Raw genomic sequence first — 21,071 nt, 5'->3', positions numbered from 1 at the left:
TTGGTCCAGATGGCTGTGATTGACTCTGTAGATCTGGCTGTGAGAGAGGGCAATAGGGAGTTATCCTTAAGAAAATTGGAGTCCCGTTATATCATTGATCTAGATTGTTAGGCACCCAAAGGGTTGAACACAAGTGAAGAATTGGCAATACATTTACATGATTAATCATTGAAGGATGTTTGCTATTTATAATGAATTCTACAATCTGTTTGTTTTTAAGAGATTTTATTACAATTATTTTACAGGATGGGGGCACTTCTTGTTTCTACTGATGGACGACGACATGTGAAATCAAGGATGCTATGTAATCATGGATTGGACTTTTAGGAGATACGCCCACTGGGGCGAGGATGTATGAACATATATGTTGACACTTGTTCAATCTTCATACTGTACTGGAGGTTTGATATTGCCCACTGGGGCTCTGTTCCAATTGACTCAAATATATCGCGCTATTCAGTGATGTGATTTCCCTGTAAATTAGGGTGAGATCACAGCTTTGGCTGCAAGGAAGAATGGATAACGCTATTGAGGCTTGAGGTTACCTAGCAACATGCTATGGCGAAACCGAGCAAATGTAGTAGCTCGGTACAGCGGGTATTAGTGGCTGAACCAGTGACAGGAGAATTTCTAGTATTGTGTTAAACATGTGATACGGAAGTTGAACAAATCGGTCTAAGCTCCGTAAAAGATATGTTATTAAGATCATGATAGAGATATAACATGTTTACAGCATCATATGTATTGAAATAGAGTTGGATTCTCAATGATGGATAAAATGTGATGATTGTGGTGTATCAGTATTATTTATTGTTTTGCCAGATTTCAGCATTACATTTATAATCATTTAACTTATGGAAACTATATATGTATCCTTTATATGCCGCAAGTGATATAAGGATGAATTACCATTGCTATGAGTCCATGCTAAGATGTCCGCCAGTTTTTACAATTTAGGAACTATTGCACTGTGGAGTTACTTGAGATTGGAGGAGGCGTATTTAAGATGGCAATTTCAAAAGTGTGGCGAGCGTGACCAAGCCGTAATGGCGAAACACGTTGTTTTTCTACTTGCCAAAGAAATTACTTGCAAGAAGCCCTGGGTGTCCGAGTCTCTTCCTTATGGGGAGGTTTGTTTGGAGTGAAGATTTGGGTCTGCCGGTTACCTGACTCGGACCGCCCACGACAGCCGCGGATCTCTTTACCGGTGTTGGTGGAGGAGATATATTTAAATATAAATATATATATATATATATTCACTGAAAAAACCATAGGTTTCAGGCCTTATATAGTTAGGAATTAGCATTTAAAAAAACTTTAAAATTCACTAAAAAAACTATAAGTTTTAGGGGTGTTATAGTTAGCTGGACATTTCACTCATACAAAACCATTGAAATTGCTCCTATATAGTTAGTTGTACTAAATATATTTCGCACACCCGCAATCCACTGCTGATGATGTCACATATTACATCATTCATGACATGGTCAGTGACATCACGGATGACATCTCAAATGACATCACTGATGACATCACTGATTACATCATCTAGTGAATGTGGTTTGCATCGTTATTTAAATATGCATTATATATATAGCAATTTGCATTGAAGAACGAGTGGATATATACAAATAAATATTTGGATGGAGGATTTAGTAGCAGTGTAATTGACTGTTTACTTGACCAATTTATAGTGTCTCACTAAATATAGTGGATAGTGACTAAACTGTTTGAATAGTTGTATCACTTTGTCAGTTGTTGTGTAAACTGGTTCTCCAGTTGGTTACTAGCTATGTGAAAGTCTGTATTAGTTATTGATTAGTTAACTGAGTATTTGTATGGGAGAGTGAATGTGTGTGTGGTTCGGTGGGGGGTGTGTGACTGTCCAAAGATGTGTGAATAGTTGATTCACTAGATATATGAAGTTAAAACTACATGTTCTAACAGTTGTTTCAGTGAGTGAATATCTTTATGGGTGTGGTGATGAGCAAATATATTTCTCAATGGTACATGTCCAACAAACTAGAAAAATAAAAGGCGGTGTATGTGTCAGTTGTTGTATATTAATAAGTATACATAAGACTCAATGATTGTGTGAGTGACTGTATGGATAACTTTATACTTGTAATAATGATTTTATAATTCACCAAGTATGACTTACTATCTAAATGAATAGATGAAGTTGTGTTTGTATAAGTGTGTAGCTAAGTAAATATGTAAGTATGATCCATTGTTTGCATAAGTGAGTAGGATGACTTCATACGTGAATAGGATGTGTGCTGGTGTGTAATGTCGATTTAGGTGTATAAGTATTTTTGATAGTGTTCTATTGTTCATTGACAGCATGTATGAATGAATCTACAGGTAAGTGATTAGATGTGTGTATACATCTAAAATCACTGAGTGGGTTTTTAGATACTTGTATTGCTGTAACAATGGATTCAAATATGATACTCTTTATTTTACAAAGAGTGATGAAAGATTTTACTAGTGTATGAAAAGGTGTATGTGATTGTCACGTGGATGATGTCATCAATGATGTCATCAGTGATGTCATTTGAGATGTCATCAGTGATGTCACTGACCATGTCATGAATGATGTAATATGTGACATCATCAGCAGTGGATTGCGGGTGCGCGAAATATAGTTAGTACAACTATATAGGAGCAATTTCAATGGTTTTGAACTGTAACTATAACACCCCTAAAACGTATAGTTTTTTGAGTGAATTTTAAAGGTTTTTTAAATGCTAATTCCTAACTATATAAGGCCTGAAACCTATGTTTTTTTCAGTGAATTTCAAAGGTTTTTTAAATGCTAATTCCTAACTATATAAGGCCTGAAACCTATGGTTTTTTCAGTGAATTTGCAAGGTTTTTTAAATGCTATTGCTATTTCCTAACTATATAAGGCCTGAAAGCCCACCAGGAATCTCCAGTATGCGCCAGGGGACTGCATTGCAGAGAGGTGTAATGAAGCCACGCCCCTTTTTACACCTCTCTGCAACGCAGCCCCCGTGCATGTTTGAAGAGGGGGAACTAATTTCCCTTGCATACTGGGGGCCCCTGGGGGCCAACTAGCCCACCTTGCACCTCCAGTATGCGCCAGGGGGCTGCATTGCAGAGGTGTAATGAGGATATGCCCCTTGTTACACCTCTTTGCAACGCAGCCCCCTGGCGTGTTTGCAGAGGGGGAACTAATTCCCCTTGCATGCTGGGGGTCCCTGGGGGCCAACTAGCCCACCAGGAGCCTTCAGTATGCGCCAGGGGGCTGCATTGCAGAGAGGTGTAATGAGGCCACATACACAACAAACAATTGGAGGAGGGTCTAAGGGCAGGTTTATCGACCAACCAGGTACATGCCCCAAAACATAATACTATCACAACAAAAAATACCTGGGGGTCAAATGAAGTAAGTCAGACAGAATGGATCACAACACCAATACTACGCAAATAACACCTGTGAGAACATTGTGCATGTTAATGAATGCAGGCCAGATCAAGGCTCAAGAGCATATGGAGAAAATAGTTCCCATCAGAAGCCACACTGTACCGCCCTCTTTCTCATCATTTGGGTTCTCCTTACCCAGGAGACAAAAACGGCCGGTCTGATGTTACCGTGACCGATAAAAGTGACAAGTGGGTAGTATGTATTGTACAAGAATTAAAGTGGCTCCTGAAAAAAAGCAGTGTTTAGTGATGGGAGTGAAAAGTGAAAGGTTATCATAAAATTAGGTGAATCGGGTAGAAAAACGAAATTTATTAGTATCTCCCAATCCCTAAGGTTAAAAAGCAAGTGCAAGTGCGGGTTTGAAATAATAACCGTACTTGATGGTGGTCAACATGTTTCTGCATTAAATAGAACAAAGTTTCCAATGCATTCATCAGGACCTTGTTAGACAACACTACTGCTTAGAATAAATAATGAAAAAATATCACCTGAAAGTCCCAGGTGTGTACTCAACCATATACTGTTATCGCATTGTATCACACGGTATTGGATCCAGACAGAAAGACAAACAAACAAGAAACAAAAACAGAAAACAAAAGGACATGAATAAATCATATTCCCGTAGTTTTTCTACAATAGAAACCACAGTGTGATGGAGACACATTCACAACTGCTCGGACAAAAAGTTCCAATGTGCACTCACCCATAGATGATGGTTGAGAGGCTTCACCCCACCTGGCTGCAGCTCAGGTTTGAGGAGCACCGCTCTAAAAATAATTATTGAGTTACTTTTGGAGTTGATTCAACATAGAGTTAAAAGGAAAAGTTTACACGGAGGTAAAAGATGGCATAGTTTCTCCATCAAAAATTACGTTGGTTTAATGTAGATACCCCGCCTGTACTATACCCCGGCGGTCAGACTAATGGCTGAAATGGAATTGTAACACAGGTTTAATTCCGCTAATTTTATTCAAAACCTATGCGCATATAGTCAAACTTAGATGGAAGAGTTCGAATTTAGCAGCAACACAGAAAGCGAGGCTGCTATTAAGAGCTGGCGCTGCTTCCCTTGCGCGTATTGTTATCAGGCTAGCTGTGTGTATGCTAGCGAGCGAGCGCTATGCAGCCAGCTTACCTTTCCGTCGGTGTCTCCGGGCAGTCGTCTGTACTGTCTGGGGGGGCACCGGCGATCGTAACGGAGAGATGTTTGTATGCTCGTATTTTGCCAAACAGCGTCACGTGATCAGGGACGGTCACGTGATGCAAAGCATGCTGGGACATGTAGTTCCAACCGATCTTTCGGAGTAACTTACTGTCGATAAGGTAGATTAATCTTTAGACAGTGTTTACACAAGGAAAGAAGGTATATTATTATGTTTCAATACAAATTATTGCTAAGACAAATGATTAAAGATACGTCTTTGGAAAGAAACCTTTGTAGTATCTGTAGCGACAATTGAGAGTGGGGTTTTTTTTTAAAATGGTTTTTTTTTTAAATATCTGGAGGAAACTCGAGCCTGTATGATGCTGCTAAGTCCCTAAACAGGGATACATGCGATACGAAAGATGTCCTGAGACTCCTTCCAACAGTACAATTTGACATCGAAATGGACATCCTTGTATCGTTCGACGTTGAGTCCCTGTATACGTCAATTCCGCAAACTGAAACCTTGGAGGTGGTAGGGGCTTTGCTGGAGCAGAGTAACCATCAGTCTATCACTCCAATACGTTTCATTATGCACTTAGCAGAAATTGCGATGAAAGAGAATTACTTTCGCTTCGAGGACATCACTTACCTGCAAATATCCGGGACCAGCATGGGCAGTGTTTTCGCGCCGAGCCTGGCGAATCTTTACGTCCATAACTTTGAACAGCAAGTAGTCCTGACACCCGCCAATCCCTACTTACCATCACTACATGTATGGAAACGTTATATTGACGATATCCTGGTGGTGTGGCGGGGCACGGAAGAAGATCTCGTGTCATTTCACGGATGGTTGAATAGTAAGAACGCCTATCTCAAATTCACCATTGAATATAGCAGGACATCTTTGGCCTTCCTCGACCTGAGGTTACATGCAACTCCAACTGGCATCGAATCAGAGCTCTATCGTAAGCCGATGGCTAGAAACGCACTATTGCGATACGATAGCTGTCATCCACGGGCCCTGAGGGACAATTTGCCCTTCGGCCAGTTCCTCAGGGTTCAAAGAAACTGCTCTAGTAAAGAGGCTTTCAAGACCCACTCGAAAAATCTGGAAGTCCAACTGAGTGAAAAAAACTATCCAAAGAAGATTATTCGTCAGTCTAAGAAGAGGGCGTCTAACAATAACAGGGAGTCCCTATTGGAGATACATCCTCCCAAAGAAAAGACCAACCGCATTGCCTTTGTCAATACATTCAATAGTCGATCAAACCAAGTACAAAGGATCATAAAGAAACACTGGTCGATCTTGAAAACCGGAGGTGATGACATAGCTTTACCAATCTTCGCCTTTAAAAGAGGACAAAATCTAAAGGACCAGCTAATCCACACACGCCCACGGAACAAGGAACCAAGACAAGTTGGCACCCTGTGGGACCTACCTCCTGTTGTCGGACACCACCCATGTGGGGCGTGTATGGTCTGTCCCCAAACTTGTAAATCCACCGTGGTTGATATAGGGACCAACCGCCCATGGACACAAAATAGATTTACAAACTGCAACAGCAGTAACCTAATCTACCAGATAACATGCCCGTGCCCACTACGATACGTTGGCATGACGACTAGGAAGATAAGGACACGGATACAAGAGCATAAAAGTACAGTGCGTTGCCGAAAGCAGGCCACTCGCCTTACTGCACACTTCTTGGAGAAAGGGCATGGCCCTGATGACTTCTGTTGGACAGTCCTGGAACAACCACATATTCCTGATTTTTGCACTGACATCAGTCGTTTCTTGTTCAAAATTGAACAAAAATGGGTCTATCGACTGAACAGTGATAAGGAGGGTCTGAACGAGCCAATACCCTGGATGTCCCTTTAATTATCCTTATTTTACATTCTTACTCTCAATCTTCTTGATAATGATTAACACCATAAATTCATGTATCCCTGTTTAGGGACTTAGCAGCATCATACAGGCTCGAGTTTCCTCCAGATATTTAAAAAAAAAACCCATTTTCAAAAAAAAAACCACTCTCAATTGTCGCTACAGATACTACAAAGGTTTCTTTCCAAAGACGTATCTTTAATCATTTGTCTTAGCAATAATTTGTATTGAAACATAATAATATACCTTCTTTCCTTGTGTAAACACTGTCTAAAGATTAATCTACCTTATCGACAGTAAGTTACTCCGAAAGATCGGTTGGAACTACATGTCCCAGCATGCTTTGCATCACGTGACCGTCCCTGATCCCGTGACGCTGTTTGGCAAAATACGAGCATACAAACATCTCTCCGTTACGATCGCCGGTGCCCCCCCAGACAGTACAGACGACTGCCCGGAGACACCGACGGAAAGGTAAGCTGGCTGCATAGCGCTCGCTCGCTAGCATACACACAGCTAGCCTGATAACAATACGCGCAAGGGAAGCAGCGCCAGCTCTTAATAGCAGCCTTGCTTTCTGTGTTGCTGCTAAATTCGAACTCTTCCATCTAAGTTTGACTATATGCGCATAGGTTTTGAATAAAATTAGCGGAATTAAACCTGCGTTACAATTCCATTTCAGCCATTAGTCTGACCGCCGGGGTATAGTACAGGCGGGGTATCTACATTAAACCAACGTAATTTTTGATGGAGAAACTATGCCATCTTTTACCTCCGTGTAAACTTTTCCTTTTAACTCTATGTTGAATCAACTCCAAAAGTAACTCAATAATTATTTTTAGAGCGGTGCTCCTCAAACCTGAGCTGCAGCCAGGTGGGGTGAAGCCTCTCAACCATCATCTATGGGTGAGTGCACATTGGAACTTTTTGTCCGAGCAGTTGTGAATGTGTCTCCATCACACTGTGGTTTCTATTGTAGAAAAACTACGGGAATATGATTTATTCATGTCCTTTTGTTCTCTGTTTTTGTTTCTTGTTTGTTTGTCTTTCTGTCTGGATCCAATACCGTGTGATACAATGCGATAACAGTATACGGTTGAGTACACACCTGGGACTTTCAGGTGATATTTTTTCATTATTTATTCTAAGCAGTAGTGTTGTCTAACAAGGTCCTGACGAATGCATTAGAAACTTTGTTCTATTTAATGCAGAAACATGTTGACCACCATCAAGTACGGTTATTATTTCAAACCCGCACTTGCACTTGCTTTTTAACCTTAGGGATTGGGAGATACTAATAAATTTCGTTTTTCTACCCGATTCACCTAATTTTATGATAACCTTTCACTTTTCACTCCCATCACTAAACACTGCTTTTTTTCAGGAGCCACTTTAATTCTTGTACAATACATACTACCCACTTGTCACTTTTATCGGTCACGGTAACATCAGACCGGCCGTTTTTGTCTCCTGGGTAAGGAGAACCCAAATGATGAGAAAGAGGGCGGTACAGTGTGGCTTCTGATGGGAACTATTTTCTCTATATGCTCTTGAGCCTTGATCTGGCCTGCATTCATTAACATGCACAATGTTCTCACGGGTGTTATTTGCGTAGTATTGGTGTTGTGATCCATTCTGTCTGACTTACTTCATTTGACCCCCAGGTATTTTTTGTTGTGATAGTAATGAGGCCACACCCTTTTTTACACCTCTCTGCAACGCAGCCCCCGAGCATGTTTGAAGAGGGGGAACTAATTCCCCTTGCATACTGGGGGTCCCTTGGGGCCAACTAGCCCACCTGGAACCTCCAGTATGCGCCAGGGGGCTGCATTGCACAGAGGTGTAATGAGGCTATGCCTCTTTTTACACCTCTCTGCAACGCAGTCCACTGGCGCGTTTGCAGAGGGGGGACTAATTCCCCTTGCATACTGGGGGTCCCTGGGTCATATCTGCCCAAACGCCGAAATTCTGAACGATTGAAAATGACTTTTCTTGAGAAACATTTGGATTTGGATTATCATGTCCTATACTTTGGAATTTTTGAAAGACTGACTATGAGGATGCTATAAATTACTCAAGTCTGCCCGAATTGTGTGGGTAAAATTGATACCTAGTCACTTTGAATAAGAATGTACTTACGTCTCGTCTAACATTTGGAAGAAATATCTAGTTATATGACAACAGGATACCGACATAACTTGAAGGAAATAAGAACGCCCTGAAGAAGTTCTGTTGTACCGAACGAAACGCATCAGCTGGCTGTGGTACATAAACTGAAGGAAAATAAAAGCATTTGAATATACACCAAGATTCAGCGCTTCAATAAGTACTCTAAGTGATATGATTTGATTGGACTTATTGTGCAAGTGGTGCTGTGCCAAACTTTGGAATAATCTCCACTACTCTCTACTACTTACTCTCTACTACTCCACTACTCTCTAATACTCACTCTCTACTACTCATTCTCTACTACTCTACTGCTCTCTACTACTCTCTCTCTACTACTCACTCCCTACTACTCACTATCCACTACTCTCTACTACTCACTCTCTACTACTCTCTACTCTCTACTACTCACTCCCTACTACTCTCTCTCTACTACTCACTCTTTACTACTCACTATCTACTACTCTCTACTACTCACTCTCTACTTCTCACTCTCTACTACTCTCTACTACTCACTCTCTACTACTCTCTCTCTACTATTCTCTTCTACTCACTCTCTACTAGTCACTCTCTACTACTCTCTACTATGCACTCTCTACAACTCTCTCTCTACTACTCACTTTCTACTACTCTCTACTATTCTCTCCCTCTGCTACTCACTCTCTACTACTCTCTACTACTCACTATTCACTACTCTCTCTCTATTGCTCTCTACTACTCACTCTCTACTACTCTCTACTCTCTACTATTCACTCTCTACTACTCTCTCTCTACTACTCACTCTTTACTACTCACTATCTACTACTCTCTACTACTCACTCTCTACTTCTCACTCTCTACTACTCTCTACTACTCACTCTCTACTACTCTCTCTCTACTACTCACTCTACTACTCACTCTCTACTACTCTCTACTATTCTCTCTCTCTTCTATATTCTATAGTGGAGAAGTGTGGCTCACTGGTTAGAGGAGGCAGACCTGGAAGCAGAGGTCAGCGCGGGACCAGATTTCAATTCCCGGCTCGGCGGGGTCTTGAGTCCTAAAATGTCCATGGACTCGACAATTCTTGCTCAGGTGCCTACTCGATTCACGGGTTCACACTCTGCGACTCTGGGCAATAGCTTGCTTAATCTCCACAACGGCCCCTCGCGGCGGGATGCCTGGCGGATACCCTGCTGGGGTTATCTCACAGGGGAATACCAGGACGGGTTCCCTAAGCAAGCGCTTAGAAACCGCTCGGTGATTTGCGCTATATAAATTCCTGTACATTTACATTTACATTTCTACTCACTCTCTACTACTCTCTACTACTCACTCTTTACTACTCTCTACTACTCACTCTCTATTGCTCTCTACTACTCACTCTACTACTTACTCTCTACTGCTCTCTACTACTCACTCTCTACTACTCTCTACTACTCACTCTCTGCTACTCTCTCTACTGCTCCCTACTACTCTCTACTCACTCTCTTCTCTCTACCTCTCTACCTCTCTTTACTTCTCTCTCTACTAGTCTCTACCTCTCTACCTCTACCTCTCTACCTCCACCTCTCTACCTCTACACCTCTACCTCTCTACCTCTCTCTACACGCAAACATATACACATATATATATGCATATATATGCATATGCATTTATGTATGGTATGTGTATATATATATATACATACATAAACATATATAATCTGCATATCTATATAAATACAAATATAAATGCATGCATACATATACATATATGCATACATATGCATGTTATTTACATGAAAGTTTTAAAAACACTAATAAAAGCAAAGCTAAAAAGCCACCTCATTACAAACAGAATGGCTTTAAATTAAACGAGGGCGAGATCTATTGCATTTTCAATGCTTGTTTACTTTGGTTCCATCAAGAAGGCATTCAGATGTGTCACACATTTGTCATAAATTCTGAATGTTAGCACTCTAGTTGCTCATTAGATCACTGTAGTAAAGCTACTGCTCACCAGGGATGTCTGCTGCTAATCATACTTTCTATGGCAGAATGAACCCCCTCATTTTGCTCCTTTTTAAATTAAATGTTTTCAGACTTACCACTTCATTCCAATCAAGATGGCTTCTGGTGTGCCATACTTTTGTCATAAGTAAGACTGTTAGCACTCTAGTTGTTCTTTAGAACACTCTGGGACATTCTGTCATTGGGCTATACTTGGGCTACATCTGGGTGATATTTGGGCTACATTTGGGCTCTTTTGTCACTGGTGGCCATCTTGGGAGACTGCATGTCAGAATTTTTTAATGAAATAGAAGAGGATTTGGGAATGCACTGAAAATGTGCCCTAATGTTTCTTTGAGCAGCACTAATCATACGTTCTATGGCAAAATATACCCCCTCATTTTGTTCCTTTTTAAATTAAATGTTTTAAGAGTTACCACTTTATTCCAATCAAGATGGCTTCGGGTGTGCCATACCTTTGTAATAAGTAGGACTGTTAGCGCTCTAGTTGTTCTTTAGAACACTCTAGGAGGCTGCAGTAGAACACAAAGGAATCAACTGACAGTCTCTGTCCTTGTTGGATGTACATGTTTTACTGAGAATGTCAGACTTCATGCTCACATGACTGAGAAAGATAATGTGAATTTACAGAAAATATGCTTTCAGTTTAGCTTATAGATCCCCTTCCAAACCACTGTGGGAAAAGCATGAGATAATAGTTTTCTTTCAAACATGGTTCATGATATCCCAGCAGAAGGCTTTTTCACATGGTAAAATCGCCTTAGAACACACCACAATTCCGAAAATGAGTATGGTACCATCAACAAATGATTTATAATGTAACTAAAGTCCTAAAATCCTCTATTAGCTACAATGCTTTTTAATGAGGTGCTATCATGTATATTGGTCCCAAGATGGCTGCCAACACTTCTTGGATGAAATGCTGACAGCCAATCAGATCTCACGATGAGATGTGTGGTTAGGCTCCGCCCAGATATATGTGTTTTTGAAGTTAATTTTCATAAAAACCACTGGAGCAATTTTCACCAAATATAGCAAAGGCACTTCTGCGTACCAGTCCCTACAAATTTGCCAAGTTTTGTGTTATTCCGTTCAGCGGTTCGGGCTGTAGCCTTGTCAGAATGTCCTATGGAAATTAACATGGGGAAAACACTTTTTGGGACCCCCCTTTTTTCTCAGCCCCCACTTCACGAATCCCCCCAAAACTTTCAGGGAAGGAGAGCAGCGGAGCTGGCCAAAATTTTTGAAAATTACACGCAAATTCCTCAACCAGTGCCAAAGTTATTCCCAATAGAATGTTGCGAATTTCCTATGGTAGCTAGGTCATAACTATATATACCCACTGGCTATCGCCAGTAGGTAATATATATATATATATATATATATATATATATATATATATATATATATAGATATATTGCATCTTTAACATTGCACATATTTATCCTGAATTACTTGAAGTCATGGTGGCAGCTAGCATAACACATCATCCAGCCTTTCTCTCAGATAGCGGGGAACCATTGCTATCATGGAAACAATGGAAGATGTTTTTGATTCTTATTTATTGGCGAATTGTGGAAAAACTTCCCAGCGGCCAGAAAGTAGACTATTCCTCTAAACAATCTTGGTGCTGAAGTTCGCAATACATATGAGTTTCGAACCATTACCTCTAGGTGATGAGGAAGGGGAGCCAAATGACATTTTTCACACGTCTGTACTGACGCTTTAAAAAAAATTTTACACCAAAATAAATGTGGTACTGGGACATCACAGATTCTTTGCAAGGATGCAAGGGAAAGCTGAGAATAATGGGAACAATGTGGCATGTTTGAGAACATTAGCACCCACCTGTGTTTTGGTCTCTTAACAGACTCCTTAATTAGGAATAAGCTGCACAAATAACGTCTTAGTTCAAGAGAAGTTTCTGCAAAGGAATCCTGATTTAAGGGAATCTGTTGCTGTCAATGAGATTATGGAAAGCACACATTTGTGAGTACAGGAATGCGTGATGATGCTGCAGCAGGTTCTGACAATGTAGTAGCCGAGGTTATCAGTGAGGAGGTTGAAAGTGTAGAGCGAGCCTCTGTGTGTGTAAAGTGACCAAAGAGGGGAATTTGCTAATTAACAACAAGGAAATAAGAGAAATTTGACTAAAATGTTACAGGTGTGACAATCCTGGGCACTCTTCAAACCGTGTGAATTGCTATGCAAGAAATTTCACTTGCAGGAAGTGTGGGAAGAAGGGGCACTATACAGGTGTCTGTAAGGGTGATAAGTCTTACTATGCCGAGAATAATATAGAAAGTGAAAACAAGTTGGTTTTCTATGTGAATCCTGGTTTGAGTGAGATGGATGTTGGTCCAATCATTATGCCTGAGTGTTGCATTAAATTGGAGGGGAAAGGTGTGATGGTTTTAGCAGATTCAGGATGGCCAAATAGTATGGTTTGAGATAAAACTAGGAAAAACATTTTGGTAATAATTAAATCACTCTTCAACTGTCTGACATTAATCGTGTAAGGTATTGAGGATCACAAATGTATGTGATAGGCTATGTGGTTATGAAAATTGAATTTGAAGGACATGGAAATAGCTGAAAAGGTTTATGTAGCCAAATGTGGTGATAATTTGCTGGGGTGGCGTCACCAGAGGGACATGGGGATTAGATTGAACCCCAATGCTGCACAGCAGGTCATGAATTGTATCTAGGGAAAATGAACATAAGGATCTGTATTGTGAGTTCAGTGAATTGTTGAGTGATAGGTTAGGTTTACTGAAAGAGTTTAAGCACAGGATTATTCAAAAGGAAATTGCCTTCACTTGTGTCCATAAAGTTAGGCATGTTCCTCCTAACCGCATGACCCATTTTAAAGCTTTAGTTCTGGCCTTCAAGGCCCTCCGCAACTCAGGGGCTCCCTAAATCAGGAACAGAATTCAGCATTATGCCCCACTAAGGACCTGAAGTCCTCTGCCCAGCAGCTGTTGTCCATTCCAAAGTTTTTGTGCTCTCGTATGGGTGGTCGCTCCTTCCAAGTGGTGGCTTCTCAGCTTTGGAACAGTCTGCCGCTTTCTTTAAGTCAGGCGCAGAATCTCCTTGTCTTCAGGAGAAAACTAAAAACCTGGCTCTTCCAACAGTAGAATGAGGTCTACCAGTCTTTGTGCACACTAAAGTCAGGGGCGTCCCTTTTAGTGTAAGGGATAGTCTAGAAGCCGAGCTGATCGAGCTATGCAAGAAAGGGATCATTGAACCGATTGAGTCATCTGTGTGGTTGTCTCCTCTTGTTGTCGCCAGAAAAAGGAATGGTGATTTGCGCGTCTGTGTGGATTTGCGCAGTCTAAATAAAAACATCTGGATTGACTCACACCCTTTGCCAAAAATTACAGATGTGTTGTCCCTTACCAGAGGCGCAAAATGGGTCACCAAGTTGGACCTAGCTTCTGCGTACCATCAGGTAGTGTTGAGTGAGTCCTCTAAACATTTGACTGCATTTGTCTCTCCTTTTGGCAGTTTCCAGTACTGCAGGATGCCTTTCGGCCTCGCGTCGGCGGCAGCTGTTTTTCAAAGGCTGATGAGTCAAATGTTTAAAGATACTCCTGGAGTAATTGTCTTCCAGGATGATGTTTTAATTTTTGGCGAAAACAAAGAGGGTCATAACGAATCTTTGAATCAAGTTTTGGGAATTATGCAAGATAAGGGCATTGTTCTTAAACGAGAAAAGTGTGTCTTCCTAAAAGAAAAGATGTAATTTCTTGGTCATGTGGTCTCACACAATGGGGTAGAGCCACGTCCTGGGTTGGTAAAAGCAATTGTGGATGCATCTCCTCCAGTCGATAAGGCGGGTTTGAAGTCTTTCATAGGGCTCAGTGAGTTCTACTCCAGGTTTATAAAGGATTATGCATCGAAGGTTCATCCACTTACCAATATGTTAAAGAAAAATTTGCTTTTTGTTTGGGATAAGAACTGTCAAGAAATCTTCCAGTGGATTAAGTCTCAATTGGTGAGTGACAGTATTCTTAAAGCATTTGATCCTAATAAGGAGTGTGTGGTGACTGTGGATGCCAGTGGATTTGGTCTTGGAGCCGTTCTCACTCAGAAGAGTGGTCAGGTTGACAACACCATTGCGTATGCTTCAAGAGTGTTGCGTGGTGCTGAAGTGAATTTCTCTGTGATAGAGAAGGAGCTTATAGCCTGCTGGTGGGCGGTGAGGAAATTCAACTCTTTTCTCTGGGGTAGTCACTTTGTCATACGGACTGATCATAATCCCTTAGTCTCTATTTTGTCTGGTGAAAAGGTTAAGGAGCATACTCCCCGGATTGCTAGGCTGTTAACTAAGTTACTCCAGTACAATTTTAGTGTTGTCTATTTGCCTGGTTCGAAGAATGTCAGAGCGGATTATTTTTCACGTTTCCCTATTTCTGGTTATGACTCTGATTTTGAAAAGGATGATGATCAAGAGGATTGTTTTGTTGCTGCTTTAGATCTTGAGGGGATGTGTGCTATCAATGAAGCAGAATGGAGAAGAGAGTTGTTGAGAGATGAGGTACTTGTCCAAGTCTTACGTTTTTTAAAAAACGGTTGGCCAAAACAGAAAAATGTCTCAGGACAATTCCAGACTTTTGTTAAGGTTGCCGATGAGCTCACGGTTGAGGATGGCATCCTTATGCGGTGTGGTAGGCTCATTCCTCCTGAGAGTTAAAGAAAACGTCTTCTAGATGGTGCGCATGAAGGTCATTTGGGGAAAACATTCACCAAACGCAGACTACGGGATGTATTTTGGTGGCCACAAATGGATGTGTGTGTTGATGCTCTAGTTGATAGTTGTGTCTTTTGTGGATCTTCTGATAAGAGCCACAAACTCAGAACACCCCCTTTGGAGCCTATTCTTCTTCCTGAGAGAGCGCGGGAAAGGATTGGGGTTGATTTAGTTGGTCCTTTTAATCTTTTACCCCCTTCTTCACGTTTTGCTATGGTTGCCATTGATTACTACTCCAAATGGCCGGAGATTCGGTTTATCAGTGAACCTTCCTCAGCCAATGTCATTTCTTTTCTTAAAGATGTTTTTCTTAGGGAAGGGTATCCTTCAGTTGTCATGACGGATAATGGTGTGCAGTTTGTAAGTTCTGAATTTGAATGTTTCCTTAAACAAGGTGGTGTCTCTCACAAGAAGAGTTCCCTTTATCACCCTCAGGCTAATGGCCTTGTTGAAAGGATGAACCGTGTGTTGAACAATTGTGTGCAATGGGCTATTGCCTGCAAGTGTGTTCTTGAAAATGCTGTTCGCTCCATGTTGTGGTTTTATCGCACCACTGCACATTTGTCTACTGGTGTGTCCCCGTTCGAACTTCTAAGAGGGAGAAAACCCTCCACAAAAATTTGTCCAGGGTGGATGTCGAAATGGGTCAAGATGAATGTAATGGACGGGATAGATGGATTTGTAAGGGACAATGTTACGAAAGTTCAAGCAAAACAGAAAGCCTATTTTGATGAAAGAAATAGGGCTGTACCGCACGGTATTCGTGCTGGTGATGTTGTTCGTATTAAGAGCCCTGTCCACGTCACCAAGGGAAGAAGTAAATTCTCTGAGTCTTTAGTTGTTGATAAGGTTTGCGGCAATGCTGTACGTGTTAATAACAATCACTGGTGGAATGTCAGTAAAGTTGTTAAAGTCAATGTCAGGGAACTTGACTCTGTTAACCACGACCTTTTATCTGATTCTCGTCATGATGCCAAATGTTCTAATATTATTAATGATGATGGTGGTGTACTCCCTGGACTTCGCAGGAGTTCGAGAGTGTCAAGAATTCCTGCCAGGTTTAGGTAACCACTCGGTTCTCCACTCAGTTTCAGCTTCCTGTTTTTTTTGGGTTCTTTCTTTGCTCTTTTCTACTGTCATTCTCCTTTTACTTTTCCTTCTTTCCTTTTCCTTTCTCCTGATTTTCTCTTTTCTTTTCTTCTCTGAGTTCTTCCTCTTTTGTTTATAGGAAAGAGGATAATGTAGTGTTCTGTGCTGTGCCTCACTGGCACCTGTAGATAGAACTCTCTGCCATGTGCATTCTAGGGCTTTGTTGAGAATGTTAGCTGTTGGCAGTTGAAGCCTGGTGCTCTCTTGTGTCGTTGTGTCCTTTGAATGCTGAATAAAACTACAATCTTTATCACAACGTTTCCTGTGTTCCTGACAAATCTACTACACTGTCTCAGGGTCCTTTCAGCATCGGGACACTCTATGGAGTAGCCGTGCACTTAACAAGTAACATAACAGTAATATAACATGTTGAAGCCTCTGAAGAAGAAAACTCATAGTTTGTTGGAAGAGGGTGTATAGAGGAAATCGAGTCTTCAGAGTGGCTTGTTTCTGTTGTTTTGACAAGGGTGGTGGGAAACGTATAAGGACGTATATGGATCAAAGAGATCTAAATAAACTTATTTGGGTGGATCGTCAATGTTTGCCAAATATTCTGAATCGTTGGTTTCGTTGGGTGTTGGTAAAGTGTTGTGTTTTAGATCTTTTCTCTGCTTACCACCAGGTAAAATTGCATGAAATGACTAGACATGTGACATACTTTTATACATATTTGAGTGCCTATTGCTTTGTAAGAATGCCTTTTGGATTGGCATCAGCGGTGGCATATTTCCAAAGGATAATGTAGGATAATGAAGAAAGTATTTGATGGGGTTCCCCATATGCCCCAAGGTCCTTGAGGGCATCCATCTCCCATTTGACGGTGCTAAAAACAGGACAGCCGGGTCACTCTGGATGTGGGTCTCTTTGGTATTGATGTCTCTCGGTGACTGCTCGGTCTCAGTGTCATTGGAGTCCGGACTGGACTCTCACGGTGTTTGCTTGTTGTAAGGGGTCCATTACCCCGGGTATTGGTCCTGTGCAGCTCCGGTTAGTCCTGTTGTCTCTCACTTGGTATGGGGACAGATCTAACCTTCAGGAGCACAGGTATCTCTTTGTGGGGGCTGTGGCGTTGGGTTGGTGGTGGGAGGCACCTCAGTAAACCAGACTTTGCTCGTCGTGCCTGTTGACTGAAGGGGAGTAGCTCCTTTATTCCAAGGTAGATTGATTGGCAATTTGTGAAGGGGTGGCAGATTCTTGGAAGCTTGACAGCTGTATGAGGAGTCGTTGGTCATGACTGTCACGACTTAGGACTTGCAGGCAGGGTATAGTACCAAAACTCCTTAGCAGCTTCAGTTCTCACTTTTCTTGTGGCTCTTCTTTGTCCCAGGGATGGCTGGTGTTAATGGGCACAGTGGCAGTTGTCCTACTACCCTGGGAGACAAAATCAAGCATTGAAAATGCAATAGGTCTCGCCTCTGATTAAGTTAAAGCCATTTGCTTTGCTAATGGTATTGTATAGCAAAGCAAATGTCTTTAACTTAATGAAAGGCGAGGCCTATTGCATTTTTAATGCTTGTTTAATTAGCATCTTGCTCATGACAGATAAGGAAAGCCTGACCATTCTACTCACAATTAGGACCAAGAGATAGATTGTGCTTTGCAGACAGCTGCTTCAAAAATAGACATAATGTGTGTTTTAATAAAGCAAAATGTGTCTTTACTGACACTATAACTTCAGAACTTTTCTGTTCTTTTTAATGCAAATAGTACACTCCAGTATTACATAAACTATTTTCAATAAAAGTTTCTGTGTACCATAAATCACCATTTTCATGCTAGCCACACAAAAATAAACATGTAACATAAAAGCATACCAAGTAACCAGTATCATAATCCTAGGACAGAGCACTAGCACTTTTGTTAAAAAAAATAAAATAAACATTCATCTGTACAGTTACCACTTTTTTTAATGTATAGTAATGTCAGCTTCTTTTTGACTTTTTTTATTATTGTGTAACAACTATTGTATTGCATCTTTTTAAAAGCAAATACTGCAATGGTTTTTATTAACTATGCAAAATAAATCAACTTAAACTTAAACTTTGCTGTCCTATGTGGCGATCTCAGGATTCGAGTGAAAGTTACAAGCCACTCAATTTATGAGTTCATCAAAATTTTCTTTATGGCAATATAGAATGACATTACAGTTGCCTATTATATACGGTTAATCTCTTTTTATATCATGGTGGTTTGCTTAGCAGGGGTACAAGTTATGGTCTGCTCAGCTAACCAGAACTGTTCACATTTGGGGTTTTTTCTGTTTCTTTTAGCAGCCATAATAATTCCGAAGGTTTTTAAACATATGCTAATGTCTTATTAGCGGAAATAAAATCAGAACTTATTAACAACGTGTTTTTTCAGTGTATCTCTAAGGATATACTTCATACCACTTCTTTGCTGGCACAGTCAGGGTTAGCTTTATCGCTGGTGGCGCCTGGTGCGACAATCTTTTTTAGAGACCCTCCTCCATGACCTCCTTCTCAGATTCCCTCTCTACCACCTGGCAAAAGAGCGCCTCATCTTTCCATAGCCCCTTTCCCACATACATTTAATTTGTTTTAAAGTGCTAGTAAAGGCTGGCTTTACAAATCCACTCTGCTATTATCCACGTAAATTATGGATCTATTTTTGCAGCAGGCATATTAACCCTCTGCGCTATTTTATGGCAAGTCAAAACTGCAACTAGATAAAAAAGATCTCTCTTTCTAGCAGTAACATTAATCACAAGAGTTATTTCGACATTTTTATTGTAGCCTGAAAGCTGGATGCACAATGAACTCTGCAGCAGGTGCGGTCATAAATCGTGATTGGATTCAGGCTCTATTGTTAGGGATTATTTTGTCTTTAGAAGGCCAACTAACCAACACAGGAATATTCTATGATTGTAATTTGTAGACAAGTTTCACAGTGGTCATAACTACCTTGCAGCATTACAAATTAGCACAACTGTGATTTTACTCTCGTCAGGGTAACCCACAATAAAGTCAGACTTGGGTATACCTTAGATTATTTTATATCTTTGAACACCTGATCCCTACAATATCAAGAGCTCTCTAAACCCAGTAAAGCCAATCCAGATATACCATTATTTTGGGTAAGTGACTCGATGATGAAGCATGCCACAAAAAATGTGTACTTTTTCTCAGCAGGGTTACATGACTGGATAGGGGCAACTGGTAACTGACGGCACCTTACCCTTTTTTAGGTCGAGCCTGGAATTCGCATCCGAAGGATGCGTCCAGGTGGAGACTTATAGCTAGCTCACTCGGGGGAATGAAGGACAAGGAACTGCCACGCGCTTCTCTTCGGCTGGATTACACTGCGTGCACGCGCACCCACACTCACGCATGCGCACATCACAACCACACGCATACACAGCCACACGCATACACAGGCACACACACACCCCCCCGTCGCCGCCCCACCTACACACACACTAGCGCACCTACACGCACACACAGAGACCCCCCACACACACACACAGATCAATCCTGAAAAAACAGAGGTTCTAGTTATATCATCCACATGCTCTCCATGGAGTGACCTGTATTGGCCCCAGGAATTAGGCCCAACCCCCACACCAGCGGATAAGGTGAAAAGTCTGGGTATTAAGATTGACAGCGAACTTTCAATGTGCAGTCAGATCTCCACTGTAGTGGGCACTTGCAATGGTCTAATTAGACAATTGCGTAAGTTAGTCCCCCTTTTATCCCAGTCTATGCTTCGTACCGTAGTCTCTGCCACAATAATTTCAAGGCTGGACTACGGCAATGCCCTTTACTTGGGTCTTCCAAAAATCCTGATCAGTAGATTGCAGGTGGTTTTAAACGATGCTGCACGCCTTATTTTTAAACTCCCAAGACGATCCCATGCCTCTCCACTGCTGCAGAGCCTCCATTGGCTGCCCATTGGACAAAGGTCTGTTTTTAAAAGCCTGTGTATTGCCCATAAGGCAATCTATGGGCAAGCACCTGTGTACATAAAGGAACGGTTGGAGCTATATAATCCGGAACGGAGACTAAGGTCCTCAGATGCCCAGCTGCTGGTATGCCCCCGGTTTAAGCTGGCCACAAAAGGCGGGAGATCTTTCTCTGCTCTGATTCCAAAAATTTGGAATAAACTACCTGAAACCCTCCGTAAAGAGGGTAATCTCCTCCGTTTCAGAAAAATTTTAAAAACCTTTTTGTTCAGGGATATGTTGTGCTCGGTCTAAACATGATGTTGCTCTTCTTTGTTTCTGACAATCATGTAATTGTTACCTTTTCGGTCATAAGCGCCTTGAGACCTGCCGGTGAGTTGGCGCTACAGAAGCCGGAATTAACAATAACAATAACAATAACACCAGCGCACCTACACACACGCACGCACACATACAAAGACCCCCCTCCTCCCCCCGCCGCCGCCGCCATCGCACACATACACACACACACCAGCACCGGACCCCACTCACTGGCTACGCAGGGTTTCTCTTCTCTGGGGCGGCCCCGGGGCTCTCCCTAGCTCACGGGAGCCCCGGGCCGCGGGAG

General features: G+C 41.6%; 1 long non-coding RNA gene across 2 annotated transcripts in view; it reads left to right on the top strand.

The window, feature by feature from the left end:
- Window positions 1–21,071, top strand: part of LOC144754755 (uncharacterized) — a 194,677-nt gene that overhangs the window by 137,868 nt on the left and 35,738 nt on the right. Inside the window, exon 4 of one of the 2 annotated variants that reach the window (XR_013594765.1) lies at window positions 246–738. The exons of the other annotated variant lie outside the window; for it this stretch is intronic. This is a non-coding gene — a long non-coding RNA (uncharacterized LOC144754755). Of the gene's footprint in view, window positions 1–245; window positions 739–21,071 lie in introns of those variants that run through there. 2 annotated transcript variants of the gene reach the window in all.

This window comes from Lissotriton helveticus, chromosome 1_1 (assembly GCF_964261635.1).
Source record: "Lissotriton helveticus chromosome 1_1, aLisHel1.1, whole genome shotgun sequence".
NCBI lineage: Eukaryota > Metazoa > Chordata > Amphibia > Caudata > Salamandridae > Lissotriton > Lissotriton helveticus.
This window is presented reverse-complemented; position numbering and strand designations above follow the sequence as displayed.